Source organism: Panulirus ornatus, chromosome 71, assembly GCF_036320965.1.
Source record: "Panulirus ornatus isolate Po-2019 chromosome 71, ASM3632096v1, whole genome shotgun sequence".
Lineage (NCBI taxonomy): Eukaryota > Metazoa > Arthropoda > Malacostraca > Decapoda > Palinuridae > Panulirus > Panulirus ornatus.
In genome coordinates this window covers 10,227,689-10,240,706 of record NC_092294.1, presented here as the reverse complement: position 1 = coordinate 10,240,706, position 13,018 = coordinate 10,227,689, and positions in this window count along the sequence as shown.

The window sequence follows — 13,018 nt, the reverse complement described above, 5'->3', positions numbered from 1 at the left end:
CAAACCACCTCACACCACACATTGTCCTCAAACATCTCATTTCCAGCACATCCATCCTCCTGCGCACAACTCTATCCATAGCCCACGCCTCGCAACCATACAACATTGTTGGAACCACTATTCCTTCAAACATACCCATTTTTGCTTTCCGAGATAATGTTCTCGACTTCCACACATTCTTCAAGGCCCCCAGAATTTTCGCCCCCTCCCCCACCCTATGATCCACTTCCGCTTCCATGGTTCCATCCGCTGCTAGATCCACTCCCAGATATCTAAAACACTTCACTTCCTCCAGTTTTTCTCCATTCAAACTCACCTCCCAATTGACTTGACCCTCAACCCTACTGTACCTAATAACCTTGCTCTTATTCACATTTACTCTAAACTTTCTTCTTCCACACACTTTAATATATATATATATATACTCGTTAACAAGATGCCTTGATTAGGGCATTCAGGTGCCCCTGCTGCCTCGGACATCGTATGAAAAATTAAACGACCACAACAGTTCGCATACGTGTCTTGGAAATTCCCGTCGACAAAGGTTGTTTTGGGAAATACCACATTAAAAGCAGGACGAGCATATTGCTCATGTTTTAGTCTTGTCTGTTGACACACTTCTGTTGATGCTGTGTCCATTTATTATTACACGTTAGGGAAGTACTATAAATACATATGGGGTCATTGGAAACCATCGGCGAAATTCCATTTTCTATGGCGAGTGTGGTAAATGGTGATATAGGTTGGTAGTCCTGGCTATGGCCGTCCTCGGAGATGTACTATCTATAATCGCGATAAAGATATATTTCCATCGTCGAGAACAAAATTTATTCTTAAGATCACATTTTTTCTCAGTCGTGGTTTACCGTAAAAAAAAAAACAAGTAAAACATTGTTTAGAAATTGACTGACGTCAGAAGAGTCGGAATATATTATAAACGTGGACGACGTCTGAATCCGAATTGTTACATTGACTCTGACTTGGACGGACTGATATTCAAAATATATACTTTATTATAGAGCAAAAGGAATTTTCCTACATAAACTTTTAGTAACACACGCATGTAGCACGAGTACATGGAATATTAGTAAGTGTATAGTCAAAAATGAATGTTACAAAACGATAAAAGCCCATGCAAGTCATTTCATTGGATTGAGACAACGCCTTGCCATACAATAAAGCCCCGCTTCTGCTTCGAGATGGCGGAGGAGCTCGGTCATTCAGAAACCGAAGATTACTATGTTTCTGGTTCATACGTTCATTTCCTGGGTTGTTGTGGTGAGTGACAATATCGCGTTGAGGGTTCCGGGAAGTGTAGTGGTGGAGGAGAATTCAGGAGACTAGAGAAGAGGTAAGGTACTGGTCACTGAGATACTCGGGGTAAAACCCAATTTGCTGACACAAGTCTTGTGGTGGTGGAAAGGTGAGGATATGTGGCCACAGGTGTCAGGTCGCCGGTTCGCTAGCTGCGTTGAATGATGTTTGCATAAACAAAGGTCTTATTTCTAGCCAGGTATGAGTAACATTTGGAGATTAATGGTTGTAACCAATGTAGAGTGAGTGGTGAACTAGAGTTAGGTGTACTTAGTATAATTAGCACAGCTAGAAAATGTAGAAAACCTATGAACTCTGTAGACTGACACTTCGAAGTATATTATTATTCACTCACATGACAGCTTATGATTATTCATCCCGGAATGTGTAACCCACCATTCACATTATTACAGTTAACATGGTTTTGGTAAATTGGCGGTTTAACTCATTTGAAAAACTTTTTTTTTTCTTTTGGATGTCCAACATACAAACAGTAACAGACCACCGGGTCCTTTTTTAAGATTCATGTTTCCAGGGAAAGAAATTAGAAATCTGCTGTAAGAGTTCGCCCCACTTCCAAATATCCCTTATACATAGCGACTACATGCGTTATCACAGTAGCAGACCACAAAAATAATGGTACATTTCCATTATGATCATGTACTTCTGGGGATGTTAGGTAAGGTTGTCATAGGCTGTGGTCGGCTTTGCGGGGAGCTACTGCACTGGGTCACAGGGAGGTAGGCTAGAATAAGTGGGTGAGTGGTGGCTTCTGTACTGGATCATAGTGACGTAGGGTAGCTTCGGTCAGCCGTGAAGCGGTGGCTAGTATACTGGATCACGGTGAGGTGGCCCAGAAATGGGCGATGAGAGTTGTGGCTACTTTACTGAGTTATGGTGAGGTAGACTAGTGTCGTCTGGCTGGGGAGTGGCAGCTCAACTACTGGATCGCGGTGAGGTAGGCTAGGATCGGCTGGCCAGGGAGCAGCAGCTTGTCTACTGGATTGCGTTGAGGTAGGCTAGGGTCGGCTGCCAGGGAGTGGCAGCTCGTCTACTGGATTATATTGAGGTAGGCTAGGGTCGGCTGGCCAGTGAGTGGCAGCTCATCCATTAGAATATATTGAGGTAGGCTAGGGTCGGCTGGCCAGGGAGCAGCAGCTTGTCTAATGGATCGCGGTGAGGTAGGTAAGGGTCGCCTGGCCAGGGAGCGGCAGCTTGTCTACTGGATCGCGGTGAGGTAGGCTAGGGTCGGCTGGCCAGGGAGCGGCAGCTTGTCGGTTGGGCAGGGAGTGGCAGCTCGTCTACTGGATCGAGTTGAGGTAGGCAAGGGTCGGCTGGCCAGGGAGCGGCAGCTTGTCTACTGGATCTCGGTGAGGTATGGTAAGGTCGGCTAGCCAGGGAGCGGCAGCTTGTCTACTAGATCGCGGTAAGGTAGGCTAGGATCGGCTGGCCAGGGAGCGGCAGCTTGTCTACTGGATCTCGGTGAGGTAGGCTAAGGTCAGCTGGCCAGGGAGTGGCAGCTCGTCTACTGGATCGCGTTGAGGTAGGCAAGAGTCGGCTGGTCAGGGAGCGGCAGCTTGTCTATTGGATCTCGGTGAGGTAGGCTAAGGTCAGCTGGCCAGAGAGCGGCTGCTTCTCTACTAGATCGCGGTGAGGTAGGCTAGGGTCGGCTGGCCAGGGAGTGGCAGCTCGTCTACCGGATCGCGTTGAGGTAGGCAAGAGTCGGCTGGCCAGGGAGCGGCAGCTTGTCTACTGGATATCGCTGCAGAAGGTTTTTTCATCACAAAAGATGACGTTCTCCCAAAACTGATGTGGCTTGTCCGCATACTCCAACGCATATTCCACCCTGCTCTCCATGTTTGCCTCGCTTAACACAGGTTTTGTTGCTGGTATGTGACCACGTAGCCCCTCAGAGTGATGTCTGTTTCGGACAGTTTGAGGGGTGCACTGCAGACCAAGATTATCCCGAATGTTGCTAGCGGGCGGGAAGGGGGCAGCAGCAATGACAGCTGCTATGGCCTAGGGAAAGGATGACATATTGCAAATATAACATGTGATGTGGCTGTTTACATAACATCAAGTGGTCCAGTATACCTATATATGCAACATCATTACCTGATCATCTTCCGGGTTTGTGCAACGTGGGCGCCCACGCCGATGCCTGTTGTCTGTGTTGCCCAACTCTGCCTGTCGGCGAATCCATCGCGCTACGTTTGACCGGTGAATACCATGACGTCTCCTAATTTCAGAGTCACTCTAGCCCTCATTATGAAGCTGTAGAATAGCTTCATGTGTCGCTTGTGAGGTCTCCATGATAAAATTGGATATACCACAAAAACAACCTTTCGACATTGGCTCGCAGTGAACTATACCCGAGCTGTTTCATTGTTTCAAAAGTATATCGCATGTCTCCTTACATTTCCTGCATGGACACGAAATGGCGGTGTAAGATAACCTTTATGGACTGCCACGAACACAGAAGTGCTATAAAATAATACAATATCAATAGTAAAACATATTCTTCCCAAATTACACCTATACATTGTGTTTACCTCGCATTTACATTGAGGTATGCTGCAGCTACCACATGCGGGGGTTGCCGGATATAGCTGTGTGTGTCTCACAGCTATATTGCACACACCAATTCAAAAGTAGGGGTTCGTACTGCCTTGTATGATGTAATTTTATTGTTGATTATATAATGCCGCTCTTGTGGCACGTAACTTACATGGGTCTAGCATAGGACTCTGGAAAACTGCGGCTTCCAGGCACGTATACCAACCCTACCGGTATGGTAGAAGAGGTAGGTCAGTGATCATTACAGACGTCTTCAGACCCCCTCTGCGCGATAGTTTTTTGTTGTGTGTACGTGTATATATATATATATATATATATATATATATATATATATATATATATATATATATATATATATATACTCGTTAACAAGATGCCTTGATTAGGGCATTCAGGTGCCCCTGCTGCCTCGGACATCGTATGAAAAATTAAACGACCACAACAGTTCGCATACGTGTCTTGGAAATTCCCGTCGACAAAGGTTGTTTTGGGAAATACCACATTAAAAGCAGGACGAGCATATTGCTCATGTTTTAGTCTTGTCTGTTGACACACTTCTGTTGATGCTGTGTCCATTTATTATTACACGTTAGGGAAGTACTATAAATACATATGGGGTCATTGGAAACCATCGGCGAAATTCCATTTTCTATGGCGAGTGTGGTAAATGGTGATATAGGTTGGTAGTCCTGGCTATGGCCGTCCTCGGAGATGTACTATCTATAATCGCGATAAAGATATATTTCCATCTTCGAGAACAAAATTTATTCTTAAGATCACATTTTGTCTCAGTCGTGGTTTACCGTAAAAAAAAAAAACAAGTAAAACATTGTTTAGAAATTGACTGACGTCAGAAGAGTCGGAATATATTATAAACGTGGACGACGTCTGAATCCGAATTGTTACATTGACTCTGACTTGGACGGACTGATATTCAAAATATATACTTTATTATAGAGCAAAAGGAATTTTCCTACATAAACTTTTAGTAACACACGCATGTAGCACGAGTACATGGAATATTAGTAAGTGTATAGTCAAAAATGAATGTTACAAAACGATAAAAGCCCATGCAAGTCATTTCATTGGATTGAGACAACGCCTTGCCATACAATAAAGCCCCGCTTCTGCTTCGAGATGGCGGAGGAGCTCGGTCATTCAGAAACCGAAGATTACTATGTTTCTGGTTCATACGTTCATTTCCTGGGTTGTTGTGGTGAGTGACAATATCGCGTTGAGGGTTCCGGGAAGTGTAGTGGTGGAGGAGAATTCAGGAGACTAGAGAAGAGGTAAGGTACTGGTCACTGAGATACTCGGGGTAAAACCCAATTTGCTGACACAAGTCTTGTGGTGGTGGAAAGGTGAGGATATGTGGCCACAGGTGTCAGGTCGCCGGTTCGGTAGCTGCGTTGAATGATGTTTGCATAAACAAAGGTCTTATTTCTAGCCAGGTATGAGTAACATTTGGAGATTAATGGTTGTAACCAATGTAGAGTGAGTGGTGAACTAGAGTTAGGTGTACTTAGTATAATTAGCACAGCTAGAAAATGTAGAAAACCTATGAACTCTGTAGACTGACACTTCGAAGTATATTATTATTCACTCACATGACAGCTTATGATTATTCACCCCGGAATGTGTAACCCACCATTCACATTATTACAGTTAACATGGTTTTGGTAAATTGGCGGTTTAACTAATTTGAAAAACTTTTTTTTTTCTTTTGGATTTCCAACATACAAACAGTAACAGACCACCGGGTCCTTTTTTAAGATTCATGTTTCCAGGGAAAGAAATTAGAAATCTGCTGTAAGAGTTCGCCCCACTTCCAAATATCCCTTATACATAGCGACTACATGCGTTATCACAGTAGCAGACCACAAAAATAATGGTACATTTCCATTATGATCATGTACTTCTGGGGATGTTAGGTAAGGTTGTCATAGGCTGTGGTCGGCTTTGCGGGGAGCTACTGCACTGGGTCACAGGGAGGTAGGCTAGAATAAGTGGGTGAGTGGTGGCTTCTGTACTGGATCATAGTGACGTAGGGTAGCTTCGGTCAGCCGTGAAGCGGTGGCTAGTATACTGGATCACGGTGAGGTGGCCCAGAAATGGGCGATGAGAGTTGTGGCTACTTTACTGAGTTATGGTGAGGTAGACTAGTGTCGTCTGGCTGGGGAGTGGCAGCTCAACTACTGGATCGCGGTGAGGTAGGCTAGGATCGGCTGGCCAGGGAGCAGCAGCTTGTCTACTGGATTGCGTTGAGGTAGGCTAGGGTCGGCTGCCAGGGAGTGGCAGCTCGTCTACTGGATTATATTGAGGTAGGCTAGGGTCGGCTGGCCAGTGAGTGGCAGCTCATCCATTAGAATATATTGAGGTAGGCTAGGGTCGGCTGGCCAGGGAGCAGCAGCTTGTCTAATGGATCGCGGTGAGGTAGGTAAGGGTCGCCTGGCCAGGGAGCGGCAGCTTGTCTACTGGATCGCGGTGAGGTAGGCTAGGGTCGGCTGGCCAGGGAGCGGAAGCTTGTCGGCAGGGCAGGGAGTGGCAGCTCGTCTACTAGATCGAGTTGAGGTAGGCAAGGGTCGGCTGGCCAGGGAGCGGCAGCTTGTCTAATTGATCTCGGTGAGGTATGGTAAGGTCGGCTGGCCAGGGCGCGGCAGCTTGTCTACTAGATCGCGGTAAGGTAGGCTAGGGTCGGCTGGCCAGGGAGCGGCAGCTTGTCTACTGGATCTCGATGAGGTAGGCTAAGGTCAGCTGGCCAGGGAGCGGCAGCTTGTCTACTGGATCGCGGTAAGGTACGCTAGGGTCGGCTGGCCAGGGAGTGGCAGCTCGTCTACTGGATCGCGTTGAGGTAGGCAAGGGTCGGCTGGCCAGGGAGCGGCAGCTTGTCTACTGGATCGCGGTGAGGTAGGCTAGGGTCGGCTGGCCAGGGAGCGACAGCTTGTCTACCAGATCTCGGTAAGGTAGGCAAAGGTCGGCTGGCCAGTGAGTGGCAGCTCATCTACTGGATTATATTGAGGTAGGCTAGGGTCGGCTGGCCAGGGATTGGCAGCTCGTCTACTGGATCGCGTTGAGGTAGGCAAGGGTAGGTTGGCCAAAGAGCGGCAGCTTGTCTACTGGATTGCTTTGAGGTAGGCTAGGGTCGGCTGTTCGGTGAGTGGCAGCTCGTCTACTTAATCGCGTTGAGGTAGGCTAGGGTCGGCTGGTCAGGGAGCGGCAGCTTGTCTAATGGATCGCGTTGAGGTAGGCAAGAGTCGGATGGCCAGGGAGCGGCAGCTTGTCTACTGGATCGCGGTGAGGTAGGCTAGGGTCGGCTGCCCAGGGAGCGGCAGCTTGTCGGCTGTCCAGGGAGTGGCAGCACGTCTACTGGATCGCGTTGAGGTAGGCAAGGGTCGGCTGGCCAGGGAGCGACAGCTTGTCTACTGGATCTCGGTGAGGTGGGCTAAGGTCTGCTGGCCAGGGAGCGGCAGCTTGTCTACTGGATCGCGGTGAGGTAGGCAAGGGCCTACTGGCCATGGAGTGGCACTTCGTCTACTGGATCGCGGTGAGATAGGCTAGGGTCGGCTGGCCAGTGAGTGGTAGCTCGTCTACTGGATCGCTCAGAGGTAGGCAAGGGTCGGCTGGCCATGGATTGGCAGCTCGTCTACTGGATCGCGTTGAGGTAGGCTAGGGTCGGCTGGCCAGGGTGTTGCAGCTCGTCTACTGGATCGAGTTGAGGTAGGCAAAGGTCTGCTGGCCAGGGAGCGGTAGCTTGTCTACTGGATTGCGTTGAGTTAGTGTAGGGTCGGCTGCCCAGGGAGTGGCAGCTCGTCCTATGGATTATATTGAGGTAGACTACGGTCGGCTGGCCAGGGAGTGGTAGCTCATGTACTGTATTATATTGAGGAAGGCTAGGGTCGATGGCCAGGGAGTGGGAGCTCTTGTACTGGATCGCGTTGAAGTAGGCAAGGGTAGGTTGGCCAAAGAGCGGGAGCTTGTCTACTGGATTGCTTTGAGGTAGGCTAGGGTCGGATGGCCATGGAGTGGCGGCTCGTCTACTGAATCACGTTGAGATAGGCAAGGGTCGGCTGGCCAGTGTGCGGCAGCTTGTCTACTGGATCTCGGTGAGGTAGGCTGGGGTCGGCTGGCCAGGGAGCGGCAGCTTGTCTACTGGATCTCGATGAGGTAGGCTAAGGTCGGCTGGCCAGGGAGCGACAGCTTGTCTACTGGATCGCGGTGAGGTAGGCTAGGGTCGGCTGGCCAGGGAGCGGCTGTTTGTCTACTGGATCCTGGGGAGTTAGGCTAGGGTCGGCTGGCCAGGGAGCGCCAGCTTGTCTACTGGATCGCGGTGACGTATGCTAGGGTCGGCTGGACAGGGAGTGGCAGCTCGTCTACTGGATATATTGAGGTAGGCTAGGGTCGGCTGGCCAGGGAGTGGCAGCTTGTCTACTGGATCTCGGTGAGGTAGGCTAGGGTCGGCTGGCCAGGGAGCGGCAGCTTGTCTACTGGATCTCGATGAGGTAGGCTAAGGTCGGGTGTCCAGGGAGTGGTATCTCGTCTACTGGATTATATTGAGGTAGGCTAGGGTCGACTGGCCAGGGAGTGGCAGCTCATCTACTGGATTATATTGAGGTAGGCTAGTGTCGATGGCCAGGGAGTGGCAGCTCTTCTACTGGATCGCGTTGAGGTAGGCAAGGGTAGGTTGGCCAGAGAGCGGCAGCTTGTTTACTGGATTGCTTTGAGGTAGGCTAGGTTCGGCTGGCCAGGGAGTAGCAAATCGTCTACTGGATCGCGTTGAGGTAGGCTAGGGTCGGCTGGCCAGGGAGCGTCAGCTTGTCTAATGGATCGCGGTGAGGTAGGTAAGGGTCGGATGGCCAGGGAGCGTCAGCTTGTCTACTGGATCGCGGTGAGGTAGGGTATGGTCGGCTGGCCAGGGAGCGGCAGCTTGTCGGCTGGCCAGGGAGTGGTAGCTCCTCTATTGAATCGAGTTGATGTAGGTAAGGGTCGGCTGGCCAGGGAGCGGCAGCTTGTCTACTGGATCTCGGTGAGGTAGGCTAAGGTCGGCTGGCCAGGGAGCGGCAGCATGTTCACTGGATCGCGGTAAGGTAGGCTAGGGTCAGCTGGCCAGGGAGTGGCAGCTCGTCTACTGGATTGCGGTGAGGTAGGCAAGGGTCGGCTGGCCAGGTAGCGACAGCTTGTCTACTGGATCTCGGTGAGGTAGGCGAAGGTCGGCTGGCCAGGGAGCGGAAGGTTGTCTACTGGATTGCGGTGAGGTAGGCAAGGGTCTGCAGGCCATGGCGTGGCACTTCGTCAACTGGATCGCGGTGAGGTGTTGTAGGGTCGGCTGGCCAGGGAGCGCTAGCTTGTCACTGGATCGCGGTGAGGTAGGCTAGTGTCGGCTGGCCAGGGAGTAGCAGCTCGTCTAATGGATTATATTGAGGTAGGCTAGGGTCGGCTGGCCAGGGAGTGGCAGCTCATCTATTGGAATATATTGAGGTAGGCTAGGGTCGGCTGGCCAGGGAGTGGCAGCTCGTCTACTGGATCGCGTTAAGGTAGGCTAGGGTAGGTTGGCCAAAGAGCGGCAGCTTGTCTACTGGATTGCTTTGAGGTAGGCTAGGCTCGACTGGCCGGGGTATGGCAGCTCGTCTTCTGAATCCCGTTGAGGTAGGCTAGGGTTACCTGGCCAGGGAGCGGCAGCTTGTCTAATGGATCGCGGTGAGGTAGGCAAGGGTCGCATGGCCAGGGAGCGGCAGCATGTCTACTAGATCGCGGTGAGGTAGGCTAGGGTCGGCTGGCCAGGGAGTGGCAGCTCATCTGCTGGATTATATTGAGGTAGGCTAGGGTCGGCTGGCCAGGGAGTGGCAGCTCATCTGCTGGATTATATTGAGGTAGGCTAGGGTCGATGGCCAGGGAGTGGCAGCTCTTCTACTGGATCGCGTTGAGGTAGGCAAGAGTAGGTTAGCCAAAGAGCGGCAGCTTGTCTACTGGATTGCTTTGAGGTAGGCTAGGGTCGGCTGTCCAGGGAACGGCAGCTTGTCGGCTGGCCAGGGCGAGGCAGCTCGTCTAATGGATCGAATTGAGGTAGGCATGGGTCGGCTGGACAGGGAGCGGCAGCTTGTCTACTGGATCTCGGTGAGGTCGACTGGCCAGGGAGCGGCTTTTGTCTACTGGATCCTGGTGAGTTAGGCTAGGGTCGGCTGGCCAGTGAGCGCCAGCTTGTCTACTGGATCGCGGTGAGGTAGGGTAGGGTCGGCTGGCCAGTGAGTGGCAGCTCATCTACTGGATTATATTGAGGTAGGCTAGGGTCGGCTGGCCAGGGAGTGGCAGCTCATCTACTGGATTATGTTGATGTAGGCTAGAGTCGATGGCCAGGGAGTGGCAGCTCTTCTACTGGATCGCGGTGAGGTAAGCAAGGGTAGGTTGGCCAAAGAACGGAAGCTTGTCTAATGGATTGCTTTGAGGTAGGCAAGTGTCGGCGGGCCAGGGAGTAGCAACTTGTCTACTGGATCGCATTGAGGTAGTCTAGGGTCGGCTGGCCAGGGAAGGGCAGCTTGTCTAATGGATCGCGGTGAGGTAGGTAAGGGTCGGATGGCCAGTGAGCGGCAGCTTGTCTACTGGATCGCGGTGAGGTAGGCTAGGGTCGGCTGGCCAGGGAGTGGTATCTCCTCTACTGGATCGAGTTGAGGCAGGCAAGGGTCGGCTGGCCAGGGAGCGGCAGCTTGTCTACTGGATCTCGGTGAGGTAGGCTAAGGTCGGCTGGACAGGGAGCGACAGCTTGTCTACTGGATCGCGGTGAGGTAGGCTAGGGTCGGCTGGCCAGGGAGCGGCTGTTTGTCTACTGGATCCTGGGGAGTTAGGCTAGGGTCGGCTGGCCAGGGAGCGCCAGCTTGTCTACTGGATCGCGGTGACGTATGCTAGGGTCGGCTGAACAGGGAGTGGCAGCTCGTCTACTGGATTTATTGAGGTAGGCTAGGGTCGGCTGGCCAGGGAGTGGCAGCTTGTCTACTGGATCTCGGTGAGGTTGGCTAGGGTCGGCTGGCCAGGGAGCGGAAGCTTGTCTACTGGATCTCGATGAGGTAGGCTAAGGTCGGGTGTCCAGGGAGTGGTATCTCGTCTACTGGATTATATTGAGGTAGGCAAGGGTCGACTGGCCAGGGAGTGGCAGCTCATCTACTGGATTATATTGAGGTAGGCTAGGGTCGATGGCCAGGGAGTGGCAGCTCTTCTACTGGATCGCGTTGAGGTAGGCAAGGGTAGGTTGGCCAGAGACCGGCAGCTTGTCTACTGGATTGCTTTGAGGTAGGCTAGGTTCGGATGGCCAGGGAGTGGCAACTCGTCTAATGGATCGCGTTGAGGTAGGCTAGGGTCGGCTGGCCAGGGAGCGTCAGCTTCTCTAATGGATCGCGGTGAGGTAGGTAAAGGTCGGATGGCCAGGGAGCGGCAGCTTGTCGGCTGGCCAGGGAGTGGTAGCTCCTCTATTGGATCGAGTTGATGTAGGTAGGGGTCGGCTGGCCAGGGAGCGGCAGCTTGTCTACTGGATCTCGGTGAGGTAGGCTAAGGTCGGCTGGCCAGGGAGCGGCAGCATGTTCACTGGATCGCGGTAAGGTAGGCTAGGGTCAGCTGGCCAGGGAGTGGCAGCTCGTCTACTGGATCGCGGTGAGGTAGGCAAGGGTCGGCTGGCCAGGTAGCGACATCGTGTCTACTGGATCTCGGTGAGGTAGGCGAAGGTCGGCTGGCCAGGGAGCGGAAGGTTGTCTACTGGATTGCGGTGAGGTAGGCAAGGGTCTGCAGGCCATGGCGTGGCACTTCGTCAACTGGATCGCGGTGAGGTGTTGTAGGGTCGGCTGGCCAGGGAGCGCTAGCTTGTCTACTGGATCGCGGTGAGGTAGGCTAGTGTCGGCTGGCCAGGGAGTAGCAGCTCGTCTAATAGATTATATTGAGGTAGGCTAGGGTCGGCTGGCCAGGGAGTGGCAGCTCATCTATTGGAATATATTGAGGTAGGCTAGGGTCGGCTGGCCAGGGAGTGGCAGCTCGTCTACTGGATCGCGTTGAGGTAGGCTAGGGTAGGTTGGCCAAAGAGCGGCAGCTTGTCTACTGCATTGCTTTGAGGTAGGCTAGGGTCGACTGGCCGGGGTATGGCAGCTCGTCTACTGGATCCCGTTGAGGTAGGCTAGGGTTACCTGGCCAGGGAGCGGCAGCTTGTCTAATGGATCGCGGTGAGGTAGGCAAGGGTCACATGGCCAGGGAGCGGCAGCATGTCTACTAGATCGCGGTGAGGTAGGCTAGGGTCGGCTTGCCAGGGAGCGGCAGCTTGTCGGCTGGGCAGGGAGTGGCAGCTCGTCTACTGGATCGAGTTGAGGTAGGCAAGGGTCGGCTGGCCAGGGAGCGGCAGCTTATCTACTGGATCTCAGTGAGGTAGGCTAAAGTCGGCTGGCCAGGGAACGGCAGCTCGTCTACTGGATCGCGGTAAGGTTGGCAAGTGTCGGCTGGCCAGGGAGCGGCAGCTTGTATACTGGATCGTGGTGAATTAGGCTAGGGTCGGCTGGCCAGGGAGCGCCATCTTGTCTACTGGATCGCGGTGAGGTAGGCTAGGTTCGGCTGCCCAGGGAGTGGCAGCTCGTCTACTGGATTATATTGAGGTAGGTTAGGGTCGGCTGGCCAGGGACTGGCAGCTCATCTACTGGATTATATTGAGGTAGGCTAGGGTCGGCTGGCCAGTGAATGGCAGCTCGTTTACTGGATCGCGTTGAGGTAGGCAAGGGTAGGTTGGCCGAAGAGCGGCAGCTTGTCTACTGGATTTCTTTGATGTAAGCTAGGGTCGGCTGGCCGGGGAGTGGCAGCTCGTCTACTGGATCGCGTTGAGGTAGGCAAGGGTCGGCTGGCCAGGGAGCGGCAGCTTGTATACTGGATCGCGGTGAGTTAGGCTAGGGTCGGCTGGCCAGGGAGCGCCAGCTTGTCTACTGGATTATATTGAGGTAGGCTAGGGTCGGCTGGCCAGGGAGTGGCAGCCCATCTACCGGATTATATTGAGGTAGGCTAGGGTCGGCTGGCCAGGGAATGGCAGCTCGTTTACTGGATCGCTTTGAGGTAGGCAAGGGTAGGTTGGCCAAAGAGCGGCAGCTTGTCTACTGGATTTCTTAGAGGTAAG